This window comes from Triturus cristatus, chromosome 10, assembly GCF_964204655.1.
Source record: "Triturus cristatus chromosome 10, aTriCri1.1, whole genome shotgun sequence".
Taxonomy (NCBI): domain Eukaryota; kingdom Metazoa; phylum Chordata; class Amphibia; order Caudata; family Salamandridae; genus Triturus; species Triturus cristatus.
In genome coordinates this window covers 397919143-397933047 of record NC_140593.1, presented here as the reverse complement: position 1 = coordinate 397933047, position 13905 = coordinate 397919143, and positions in this window count along the sequence as shown.

Sequence of the window (13905 nt, the reverse complement as noted above, 5' to 3'; positions counted from 1 at the left end):
TCAGGCAAATATACTGGACGTCCTGCAAGAGATCAGAAAGATATATATATATATATATATATATATATATATATATATATATATATATATATATATATATATATATATATATATATATAGATATATACATCAGATGATTACTTTGGCTGTGCACCTCAACTCACTCCCACATCACAAAGAAAACACCTCAAATGATCAAAGCCACTGGCCAAACATCACAATGGCAATAACCAAAACTCAATACTTCACCAGGTGCAAACACTGCATCTCACCCACTCCTGGCTGGGGAAGTTAAAAGTAGGGACATATTGTAATCAAGTTTCAGACTGCTCACTATATGTCCTGAAGATGATCTTAAGTACTAAAAAGATCGAAATGCCGTTGACCATTACAACAGGAACCCCTTCCATTGTATATACTCATGTGGAGTTCCAATTATGTTTTCAATGTGATGTTATGTTTTTTAGTTCACCCTCACTTTGTCACATTACGCACCTTTCATGTTATGCGAGCACCTGACTCTAACTTTAAGTACAAAATTCATACCTGTGTAAAATAAACCTTCTATTTTACACTACATATGTTTCCCTACATTTTTCGCTCCCTTGACGATTAATTGTCCAGTATAAATTGAATTCTCACTTCCCCTTTGGGTTTTTACTCTCTTGCACTGGACCCACTGAGGCCAACCCTGAACCATTGTTCTCTCTAAACACACACTAACCCCAGGTTCACATTTCGGGGTACCCTTGTTCTCCCATACTACTGGGGAAGTTAAACAGACGTGATTGAGAGCCTCAGTAGCCAGGGGTTCCACACTCCGAGGTAGACGCGTCCGTCCCAACTCAGATTCCAAACTCCCGGTTTCTGAGTCAACAACCCTCAGTTTTATGATCTCAAAACCCACTAGAAGGTTCGGGAAAGAACGCCCCACGAGCCAGAGGAATCTTACCAGAACTGGCCAGGTTCCAAGCAAGCATTCCCATTGCATGAAGGAGTTCTCACGTCCCCTTCTCCAAATCTCGCATGTTCCAGCCTTTATCTTGACGAAGCTCACAAAGCTTTCCGGGTACATAAACAATCTCTCACGAAAACAAAAAGGCCTTGAACATGAATAACCCAAACAACTTGCAAGTGCTGCTGTGCACGCAGAAAAGCTGAAGCAAGGCAAAGTCAGGAAAAAGAATGACATAAGGCCATGTCAAAGCCAATAGTAAGAACTTCATAATTCTCATCAATGTACAACACAATGCACAATTGTGCACAACTGCTTATAGATTCACATACTTCATCTCTCAATGTACATACAACACCGAGCACATGTGTCCATCACTGCCCACAACACTGCACTTCGAGACCAAAAAGTACATTCCACAACTCTCTCTCCCTCTCACGCTTTCAAATGCACATCCCACATGCTCTGTTTTTGGCAAGGCTGTCCTACTCCGTGACAGCTCCCACTGAAAGACAGCAAGATTACAAGAAATAAACCTGTAAGAGAAGCAAGGCATTCCCACACAGGGTACACAGACACGAACAGGGACATCAGGCACACCAACATGTCGCTGTATGATGACCTGGAAAAGAAACAAGCATCACTCTTCTTGCAAAAAAGATTTTTCAAAAAGCGCACGTTTTCCTTTCTATGTTTTGAGTTTGAAGGCACAATATTATCATTCCTGCCTCATGGTTCTCTGCTGGCTTTGGGGAATTATCTGAGAATTCTGCCCATACTATAGCCTCTGAATTCTTGATATTAGGATGAAACTCTCTTTTTCCCTGCACAGTAAGAAGGGCTGGGGCAGTCTCCTTCCTGACTATTTTTCCACTCACTGCTGAATACGTGCTCCCTTTATCAATTGGCAGAAGCTCAAGGCAATCCATCTGCTCTGTTTGCTCTGGTAATTTTTCTTTCTTTAACTCGCCCCTCACTTTTTGTGGGACTGGTCTGGCTTGTGCATACTGACACATAAGAATCACAGTTCTAGGTAAATTTAGGGGATTATGCATCCCTTCATTTTCTGCCCACCTGTCTGTATGGTCTTTCTCTCCTAGGTGCTCTTATTTAGTCATGTACACCAAATCTGAATCGTGTGTCACCACCTCTGTCTCCAAGATTTTAGCCTTTTCATCTGTAAGGGAATTAAAGGTTCTGTCATGCACAGTAACTGTGATTTGTAGTACAATCTGCCACTTCACTGGGGAATCCTGTGTCTCAAATACCACCCCCGGACTTCCATTGGGACCTGCACAAACTGTTCATGCAAAACTGCAGTCTCTGTCTATATTTGCCACTTTATCACATTTGCTTCGTCCCATTGCATTTGAATCACATTATGTCTTGTTGTCATCTGCCCAGTGTCTTTCAATGCACAAAAGCACAAAAGCATCTATTTGTCTAACATTTAAAAATGTTTCAGTCCACCAGTTTACAAGTATACTCTTCTTTCCCTGTTCTTCACAGTAACTAACAATAGCACACTGCTTCTGAACTGGCCCACTAGATACACTGTCTCCTTTCTGAATTGACCATATGTTTGAAACATTCTGCACAGTCTGTTGTGCAGATTCAAAAGCACAGTGCTGCATTTCTTTTTTCAAAATAGCGTTTTTTCCATGTAGAGCAAGATTCATTATTTACTGACATGTCTGATTTATTCCTGCAACCAGCGATCGCTAATTTTAAGAGACTGGTTTGTTTATCTTCCTGCACATTCACATGTTCTCGGTTCAAATTAACTTCTGGCTGAGCAGCGTCCTCAAAATAATTAATTAAAACCTTTTCTGAGGCCTGCAGATTTCACATATGACGCATCCTGCTGGCTATCGGAACAGCTGGTCAAAACAAACAGCTTCAGAGCTTGGTACATGTTTAACTCTTTTTTCAAAGACTTGTTTTCAAACTAAGCGTCAGCCAACTCTTGTCTCAGCTCACTACATTTTTTTCTACATTTTCGTATTTTTGATACATGCTAAACAATGCATTCAAAATGACACCACTGTTTCTCTCTGAAATACCAAGTTATTTTCCCTCTTCAAGAGAGGCAATCTCTCTCTCAAATAACTCAGTTGGCATCTGGGACTCTGCAACTGAAAACATAGGCATTTTAGAGAGCATTATCCCCTTTTAATTTTTTTTTCGAATCCTGGCAAGTGATGCCAAGTTGTCTTGCTTGCGCCTATCAGATAATACAGAATCTTCCACACGGTAGCCCAAACCAACAAGGCGAAGCAGGAGACATAAACACAGCACCTTTAGAAAAGGGTTTTATTTTACAAAATGCAAGGACTCTCTTTTAGTATAAGGCTTGAGGTTGTATTTTACACAATGCTCTCTAACAGAAAGGCTTTCCCAGATGCCGAATGAACAAGAATCAAATACACAAAGAGATATATATGTTTATATGCAAGCAATAATCTAAATGCATGAATAATACTGATTGATAAACAAGCAGAAAATAATATGAGATAAGACTTCAGCAAATATACTGGATGTCCTGCAAGAGATCAGATATATGTACATCAGATGATTACTTTGGATGTGCACCTCAACTCACTCGCCACTGGCAAAACATCACAATGGCAATAACCAAAACTCAATACTTCACCTGGTGCAAACACTGCATCTCACCCACTCCTGACTAGGGAAGTTAAACAGCCGTGACTGAAAGCCTCAGCAACCAGAGATTCCACACTCCGAGGTAGACGCGTCCGTCCCCACTCAGATTCCAAACTCCCGGTTTCTGAGTCAACAACCCTCAGTTTTATGATCTCAAAACACACTAGAAGGTTCGGGAAAGAACGCCCCACGAGCCAGAGGAATCTTACCAGAACTGGCCAGGTTCCAAGCAAGCATTCCCATTGCATGAAGGAGTTCTCACGTCCCCTTCTCCAAATCTCGCATGTTCCAGCCTTTATCTTGACGAAGCTCACAAAGCCTTCCGGGTACATAAACAATCTCTCACGAAAACAAAAAGGCCTTGAACATGAATAACCCAAACAACTTGCAAGTGCTGCTGTGCACGCAGAAAAGCTGAAGCAAGGCAAAGTCAGGAAAAAGAATGACATAAGGCCATGTCAAAGCCAATAGTAAGAACTTCATAATTCTCATCAATGTACAACACAATGCACAATTGTGCACAACTGCTTATAGATTCACATACTTCATCTCTCAATGTACATACAACACCGAGCACATGTGTCCATCACTGCCCACAACACTGCACTTCGAGACCAAAAAGTACATTCCACAACTCTCTCTCCCTCTCACGCTTTCAAATGCACATCCCACATGCTCTGTTTTTGGCAAGGCTGTCCTACTCCGTGACAGCTCCCACTGAAAGACAGCAAGATTACAAGAAATAAACCTGTAAGAGAAGCAAGGCATTCCCACACAGGGTACACAGACACGAACAGGGACATCAGGCACACCAACATGTCGCTGTATGATGACCTGGAAAAGAAACAAGCATCACTCTTCTTGCAAAAAAGATTTTTCAAAAAGCGCACATTTTCCTTTCTATGTTTTGAGTTTGAAGGCACAATATTATCATTCCTGCCTCATGGTTCTCTGCTGGCTTTGGGGAATTATCTGAGAATTCTACCCACACTATAGCCTCTGAATTCTTGATATTAGAATGAAACTCTCTTTTTCCCTGCACAGTAAGAAGGGCTGGGGCAGTCTCCTTCCTGACTATTTTTCCACTCACTGCTGAATACGTGCTCCCTTTATCAATTGGCAGAAGCTCAAGGCAATCCATCTGCTCTGTTTGCTCTGGTAATTTTTCTTTCTTTAACTCGCCCCTCACTTTTTGTGGGACTGGTCTGGCTTGTGCATACTGACACATAAGAATCACAGTTCTAGGTAAATTTAGGGGGTTATGCATCCCTTCATTTTCTGCCCACCTGTCTGTATGGTCTTTCTCTCCTAGGTGCTCTTATTTAGTCATGTACACCAAATCTGAATCGTGTGTCACCACCTCTGTCTCCAAGATTTTAGCCTTTTCATCTGTAAGGGAATTAAAGGTTCTGTCATGCACAGTAACTGTGATTTGTAGTACAATCTGCCACTTCACTGGGGAATCCTGTGTCTCAAATACCACCCCCGGACTTCCATTGGGACCTGCACAAACTGTTCATGCAAAACTGCAGTCTCTGTCTATATTTGCCACTTTATCACATTTGCTTCGTCCCATTGCATTTGAATCACATTATGTCTTGTTGTCATCTGCCCAGTGTCTTTCAATGCACAAAAGCACAAAAGCATCTATTTGTCTAACATTTAAAAATGTTTCAGTCCACCAGTTTACAAGTATACTCTTCTTTCCCTGTTCTTCACAGTAACTAACAATAGCACACTGCTTCTGAACTGGCCCACTAGATACACTGTCTCCTTTCTGAATTGACCATATGTTTGAAACATTCTGCACACTCTGTTGTGCAGATTCAAAAGCACAGTGCTGCATTTCTTTTTTCAAAATAGCGTTTTTTCCATGTAGAGCAAGATTCATTATTTACTGACATGTCTGATTTATTCCTGCAACCAGCGATCGCTAATTCTAAGAGACTGGTTTGTTTATCTTCCTGCACATTCACATGTTCTCGGTTCAAATTAACTTCTGGCTGAGCAGCGTCCTCAAAATAATTAATTAAAACCTTTTCTGAGGCCTGCAGATTTCACATATGACGCATCCTGCTGGCTATCGGAACAGCTGGTCAAAACAAACAGCTTCAGAGCTTGGTACATGTTTAACTCTTTTTTCAAAGACTTGTTTTCAAACTAAGCGTCAGCCAACTCTTGTCTCAGCTCACTACATTTTTTTTCTACATTTTCGTATTTTTGATACATGCTAAACAATGCATTCAAAATGACACCACTGTTTCTCTCTGAAATACCAAGTTATTTTCCCTCTTCAAGAGAGGCAATCTCTCTCTCAAATAACTCAGTTGGCATCTGGGACTCTGCAACTGAAAACATAGGCATTTTAGAGAGCATTATCCCCTTTTAATTTTTTTTTCGAATCCTGGCAAGTGATGCCAAGTTGTCTTGCTTGCGCCTATCAGATAATACAGAATCTTCCACACGGTAGCCCAAACCCACAAGGCGAAGCAGGAGACATAAACACAGCACCTTTAGAAAAGGGTTTTATTTTACAAAATGCAAGGACTCTCTTTTAGTATAAGGCTTGAGGTTGTATTTTACACAATGCTCTCTAACAGAAAGGCTTTCCCAGATGCCGAATGAACAAGATTCAAATACACAAAGAGATATATATGTTTATATGCAAGCAATAATCTAAATGCATGAATAATACTGATTGATAAACAAGCAGAAAATAATATGAGATAAGACTTCAGCAAATATACTGGATGTCCTGCAAGAGATCAGATATATGTACATCAGATGATTACTTTGGATGTGCACCTCAACTCACTCGCCACTGGCAAAACATCACAATGGCAATAACCAAAACTCAATACTTCACCTGGTGCAAACACTGCATCTCACCCACTCCTGACTAGGGAAGTTAAACAGCCGTGACTGAAAGCCTCAGCAACCAGAGATTCCACACTCCGAGGTAGACGCGTCCGTCCCCACTCAGATTCCAAACTCCCGGTTTCTGAGTCAACAACCCTCAGTTTTATGATCTCAAAACACACTAGAAGGTTCGGGAAAGAACGCCCCACGAGCCAGAGGAATCTTACCAGAACTGGCCAGGTTCCAAGCAAGCATTCCCATTGCATGAAGGAGTTCTCACGTCCCCTTCTCCAAATCTCGCATGTTCCAGCCTTTATCTTGACGAAGCTCACAAAGCCTTCCGGGTACATAAACAATCTCTCACGAAAACAAAAAGGCCTTGAACATGAATAACCCAAACAACTTGCAAGTGCTGCTGTGCACGCAGAAAAGCTGAAGCAAGGCAAAGTCAGGAAAAAGAATGACATAAGGCCATGTCAAAGCCAATAGTAAGAACTTCATAATTCTCATCAATGTACAACACAATGCACAATTGTGCACAACTGCTTATAGATTCACATACTTCATCTCTCAATGTACATACAACACCGAGCACATGTGTCCATCACTGCCCACAACACTGCACTTCGAGACCAAAAAGTACATTCCACAACTCTCTCTCCCTCTCACGCTTTCAAATGCACATCCCACATGCTCTGTTTTTGGCAAGGCTGTCCTACTCCGTGACAGCTCCCACTGAAAGACAGCAAGATTACAAGAAATAAACCTGTAAGAGAAGCAAGGCATTCCCACACAGGGTACACAGACACGAACAGGGACATCAGGCACACCAACATGTCGCTGTATGATGACCTGGAAAAGAAACAAGCATCACTCTTCTTGCAAAAAAGATTTTTCAAAAAGCGCACGTTTTCCTTTCTATGTTTTGAGTTTGAAGGCACAATATTATCATTCCTGCCTCATGGTTCTCTGCTGGCTTTGGGGAATTATCTGAGAATTCTACCCACACTATAGCCTCTGAATTCTTGATATTAGGATGAAACTCTCTTTTTCCCTGCACAGTAAGAAGGGCTGGGGCAGTCTCCTTCCTGACTATTTTTCCACTCACTGCTGAATACGTGCTCCCTTTATCAATTGGCAGAAGCTCAAGGCAATCCATCTGCTCTGTTTGCTCTGGTAATTTTTTTTTCTTTAACTCGCCCCTCACTTTTTGTGGGACTGGTCTGGCTTGTGCATACTGACACATAAGAATCACAGTTCTAGGTAAATCTAGGGGGTTATGCATCCCTTCATTTTCTGCCCACCTGTCTGTATGGTCTTTCTCTCCTAGGTGCTCTTATTTAGTCATGTACACCAAATCTGAATTGTGTGTCACCACCTCTGTCTCCAAGATTTTAGCCTTTTCATCTGTAAGGGAATTAAAGGTTCTGTCATGCACAGTAACTGTGATTTGTTGTACAATCTGCCACTTCACTGGGGAATCCTGTGTCTCAAATACCACCCCCGGACTTCCATTGGGACCTGCACAAACTGTTCATGCAAAACTGCAGTCTCTGTCTATATTTGCCACTTTATCACATTTGCTTCGTCCCATTGCATTTGAATCACATTATGTCTTGTTGTCATCTGCCCAGTGTCTTTCAATGCACAAAAGCATCTATTTGTCTAACATTTAAAAATGTTTCAGTCCACCAGTTTACAAGTATACTCTTCTTTCCCTGTTCTTCAGAGTAACTAACAATAGCACACTGCTTCTGAACTGGCCCACAAGATACACTGTCTCCTTTCTGAATTGACCATATGTTTGAAACATTCTGCACAGTCTGTTGTGCAGATTCAAAAGCACAGTGCTGCATTTCTTTTTTCAAAATAGCGTTTTTTCCATGTAGAGCAAGATTCATTATTTACTGACATGTCTGATTTATTCCTGCAACCAGCGATCGCTAATTCTAAGAGACTGGTTTGTTTATCTTCCTGCACATTCACATGTTCTCGGTTCAAATTAACTTCTGGCTGAGCAGCGTCCTCAAAATAATTAATTAAAACCTTTTCTGAGGCCTGCAGATTTCACATATGACGCATCCTGCTGGCTATCGGAACAGCTGGTCAAAACAAACAGCTTCAGAGCTTGGTACATGTTTAACTCTTTTTTCAAAGACTTGTTTTCAAACTAAGCGTCAGCCAACTCTTGTCTCAGCTCACTACATTTTTTTTCTACATTTTCGTATTTTTGATACATGCTAAACAATGTATTCAAAATGACACCACTGTTTCTCTCTGAAATACCAAGTTATTTTCCCTCTTCAAGAGAGGCAATCTCTCTCTCAAATAACTCAGTTGGCATCTGGGACTCTGCAACTGAAAACATAGGCATTTTAGAGAGCATTATCCCCTTTTAATTTTTTTTTCGAATCCTGGCAAGTGATGCCAAGTTGTCTTGCTTGCGCCTATCAGATAATACAGAATCTTCCACACGGTAGCCCAAACCCACAAGGCGAAGCAGGAGACATAAACACAGCACCTTTAGAAAAGGGTTTTATTTTACAAAATGCAAGGACTCTCTTTTAGTATAAGGCTTGAGGTTGTATTTTACACAATGCTCTCTAACAGAAAGGCTTTCCCAGATGCCGAATGAACAAGATTCAAATACACAAAGAGATATATATGTTTATATGCAAGCAATAATCTAAATGCATGAATAATACTGATTGATAAACAAGCAGAAAATAATATGAGATAAGACTTCAGCAAATATACTGGATGTCCTGCAAGAGATCAGATATATGTACATCAGATGATTACTTTGGATGTGCACCTCAACTCACTCGCCACTGGCAAAACATCACAATGGCAATAACCAAAACTCAATACTTCACCTGGTGCAAACACTGCATCTCACCCACTCCTGACTAGGGAAGTTAAACAGCCGTGACTGAAAGCCTCGGCAACCAGAGATTCCACACTCCGAGGTAGACGCGTCCGTCCCCACTCAGATTCCAAACTCCCGGTTTCTGAGTCAACAACCCTCAGTTTTATGATCTCAAAACACACTAGAAGGTTCGGGAAAGAACGCCCCACGAGCCAGAGGAATCTTACCAGAACTGGCCAGGTTCCAAGCAAGCATTCCCATTGCATGAAGGAGTTCTCACGTCCCCTTCTCCAAATCTCGCATGTTCCAGCCTTTATCTTGACGAAGCTCACAAAGCCTTCCGGGTACATAAACAATCTCTCACGAAAACAAAAAGGCCTTGAACATGAATAACCCAAACAACTTGCAAGTGCTGCTGTGCACGCAGAAAAGCTGAAGCAAGGCAAAGTCAGGAAAAAGAATGACATAAGGCCATGTCAAAGCCAATAGTAAGAACTTCATAATTCTCATCAATGTACAACACAATGCACAATTGTGCACAACTGCTTATAGATTCACATACTTCATCTCTCAATGTACATACAACACCGAGCACATGTGTCCATCACTGCCCACAACACTGCACTTCGAGACCAAAAAGTACATTCCACAACTCTCTCTCCCTCTCACGCTTTCAAATGCACATCCCACATGCTCTGTTTTTGGCAAGGCTGTCCTACTCCGTGACAGCTCCCACTGAAAGACAGCAAGATTACAAGAAATAAACCTGTAAGAGAAGCAAGGCATTCCCACACAGGGTACACAGACACGAACAGGGACATCAGGCACACCAACATGTCGCTGTATGATGACCTGGAAAAGAAACAAGCATCACTCTTCTTGCAAAAAAGATTTTTCAAAAAGCGCACGTTTTCCTTTCTATGTTTTGAGTTTGAAGGCACAATATTATCATTCCTGCCTCATGGTTCTCTGCTGGCTTTGGGGAATTATCTGAGAATTCTACCCACACTATAGCCTCTGAATTCTTGATATTAGGATGAAACTCTCTTTTTCCCTGCACAGTAAGAAGGGCTGGGGCAGTCTCCTTCCTGACTATTTTTCCACTCACTGCTGAATACGTGCTCCCTTTATCAATTGGCAGAAGCTCAAGGCAATCCATCTGCTCTGTTTGCTCTGGTAATTTTTTTTTCTTTAACTCGCCCCTCACTTTTTGTGGGACTGGTCTGGCTTGTGCATACTGACACATAAGAATCACAGTTCTAGGTAAATCTAGGGGGTTATGCATCCCTTCATTTTCTGCCCACCTGTCTGTATGGTCTTTCTCTCCTAGGTGCTCTTATTTAGTCATGTACACCAAATCTGAATTGTGTGTCACCACCTCTGTCTCCAAGATTTTAGCCTTTTCATCTGTAAGGGAATTAAAGGTTCTGTCATGCACAGTAACTGTGATTTGTTGCACAATCTGCCACTTCACTGGGGAATCCTGTGTCTCAAATACCACCCCCGGACTTCCATTGGGACCTGCATAAACTGTTCATGCAAAACTGCAGTCTCTGTCTATATTTGCCACTTTATCACATTTGCTTCGTCCCATTGCATTTGAATCACATTATGTCTTGTTGTCATCTGCCCAGTGTCTTTCAATGCACAAAAGCACAAAAGCATCTATTTGTCTAACATTTAAAAATGTTTCAGTCCACCAGTTTACAAGTATACTCTTCTTTCCCTGTTCTTCAGAGTAACTAACAATAGCACACTGCTTCTGAACTGGCCCACAAGATACACTGTCTCCTTTCTGAATTGACCATATGTTTGAAACATTCTGCACAGTCTGTTGTGCAGATTCAAAAGCACAGTGCTGCATTTCTTTTTTCAAAATAGCGTTTTTTCCATGTAGAGCAAGATTCATTATTTACTGACATGTCTGATTTATTCCTGCAACCAGCGATCGCTAATTCTAAGAGACTGGTTTGTTTATCTTCCTGCACATTCACATGTTCTCGGTTCAAATTAACTTCTGGCTGAGCAGCGTCCTCAAAATAATTAATTAAAACCTTTTCTGAGGCCTGCAGATTAACTGGCAACATCTCTAAGTTCACATTTTTCACATATGACGCATCCTGCTGGCTATCGGAACAGCTGGTCAAAACAAACAGCTTCAGAGCTTGGTACATGTTTAACTCTTTTTTCAAAGACTTGTTTTCAAACTGAGCGTCAGCCAACTCTTGTCTCAGCTCACTACATTTTTTTTCTACATTTTCGTATTTTTGATACATGCTAAACAATGCATTCAAAATGACACCACTGTTTCTCTCTGAAATACCAAGTTATTTTCCCTCTTCAAGAGAGGCAATCTCTCTCTCAAATAACTCAGTTGGCATCTGGGACTCTGCAACTGAAAACATAGGCATTTTAGAGAGCATTATCCCCTTTTAATTTTTTTTTCGAATCCTGGCAAGTGATGCCAAGTTGTCTTGCTTGCGCCTATCAGATAATACAGAATCTTCCACACGGTAGCCCAAACCCACAAGGCGAAGCAGGAGACATAAACACAGCACCTTTAGAAAAGGGTTTTATTTTACAAAATGCAAGGACTCTCTTTTAGAATAAGGCTTGGGGTTGTATTTTACGCAATGCTCTCTAACAGAAAGGCTTTCCCAGATGCCGAATGCACAAGAGTCAAATACACAAAGAGATATATATGTTTATATGCAAGCAATAATCTAAATGCATGAATAATACTGATTGATAAACAAGCAGAAAATAATATGAGATAAGGCTTCAGCAAATATACTGGATGTCCTGCAAGAGATCAGATATATGTACATCAGATGATTACTTTGGATGTGCACCTCAACTCACTCGCCACTGGCAAAACATCACAATGGCAATAACCAAAACTCAATACTTCACCTGGTGCAAACACTGCATCTCACCCACTCCTGACTAGGGAAGTTAAACAGCCGTGACTGAAAGCCTCAGCAACCAGAGGTTCCACACTCCGAGGTAGACGCGTCCGTCCCCACTCAGATTCCAAACTCCCGGTTTCTGAGTCAACAACCCTCAGTTTTATGATCTCAAAATACACTGGAAGGTTCGGGAAAGACCTCCCCACGAGCTAGAGGAATCTTACCAGAACTGTCCAGGTTCCAAGCAAGCATTCCCATGGCAGGAAGGAGTTCTCACATCCCCTTCTCCAAATCTCACATGTTCCAGCCTTTATCTTGACGATGCTCACAAAGCCTTCCGGGTACATAAACAATCTCTCAAGAAAGCAAAAAGACCGTGAACGTGAATAACCCAAACAACTTGCAAGAGCTGCTGTGCACTCAGAAAAGCTGAAGCAAGGCAAAGTCAGGAAAAAGGATGACATGAGGCCAAGTCAAAGCCAATAGTAAGAACTTCATAATTCTCATCAATGTACAACACAATGCACAATTGTGCACAACTGCTTCTGAAAGGCTGCGTTTAGCCCGATTTCCATTTTAAATTTGTATTCTTTTCGTTGTCTGTTTTATTGAGGAAATTGTGGGGGGTGTATTTTAACTGTGTGAATTTGGCCCTCTGACTATCTCTGTGTGAGATTTGAATTTTGTCACCCAGCAGTTTACGGCCACTCACCGGGGTTCTTGTTACTAGGGCGCATCACGAGCCTTGTGTTACGGGCTGCTCCTCTGGGGGATTATTAGTACCACAGCGGCCATCTTGAAGGCGGCGCTCGTTTTTCGCGGTCAGCGCTCTAGATGTTGCACGCTGAATTCCGGACCCAGGCAATTCCTATTTAAGCTGGTCAGACCGGAGGCGCGGTGCTTCTGAAAGGCTGCGTTTAGTCCGATTTCCATTTTAAATTTGTATTCTTTTCGTTGTCTGTTTTATTGAGGAAATTGTGGGGGGTGTATTTTAACTGTGTGAATTTGGCCCTCTGACTATCTCTGTGTGAGATTTGAATTTTGTCACCCAGCAGTTTACGGCCACTCACCGGGGTTCTTGTTACTAGGGCGCATCACAAGCCTTGTGTTACGGGCTGCTCCTCTGGGGGATTATTAGTACCACAGCGGCCATCTTGAAGGCGACGCGCGTTTTTCGTGGTCAGCGCTCTAGATGTTGCACGCTGAAGTCCGGACCCAGCCACGCCCTTTTAAGTAGTAGGCCTGATAGGAAGCGCAGCGGGCGCGCCGACAGCGCGCCTAAGGCAAGCCCGTCTGCGCCCGTCAGCGCGCTGTCAGGGCCCAGGGCACGTCACTCTGCCCCACTTGTCTTAGAGTCCTCCTCCCCCATTACCTTCTCGGCAGAGCGGCTGAAATCCCTGCAACCCCCTCTGTGTCCAACTCATAAAGTCTGTCCCAATGTTCCCTCCAGAGACTTTTCCTGTGGTGATTGTGCGTTTCACTTTACGCCTGAGCTTAGACCGATTGGTTTGGCTGACGTCTCTTCAAGTTCTGGAACCATTAGCGCCTGTCTTATTAATGCGAGATCTGTGAAGAAGCACTGCGTTGATGTGCTTGATCTGGTTACGGACAATAAACTGGACATCTTGTTCGTGACAGAGACCTGGCTA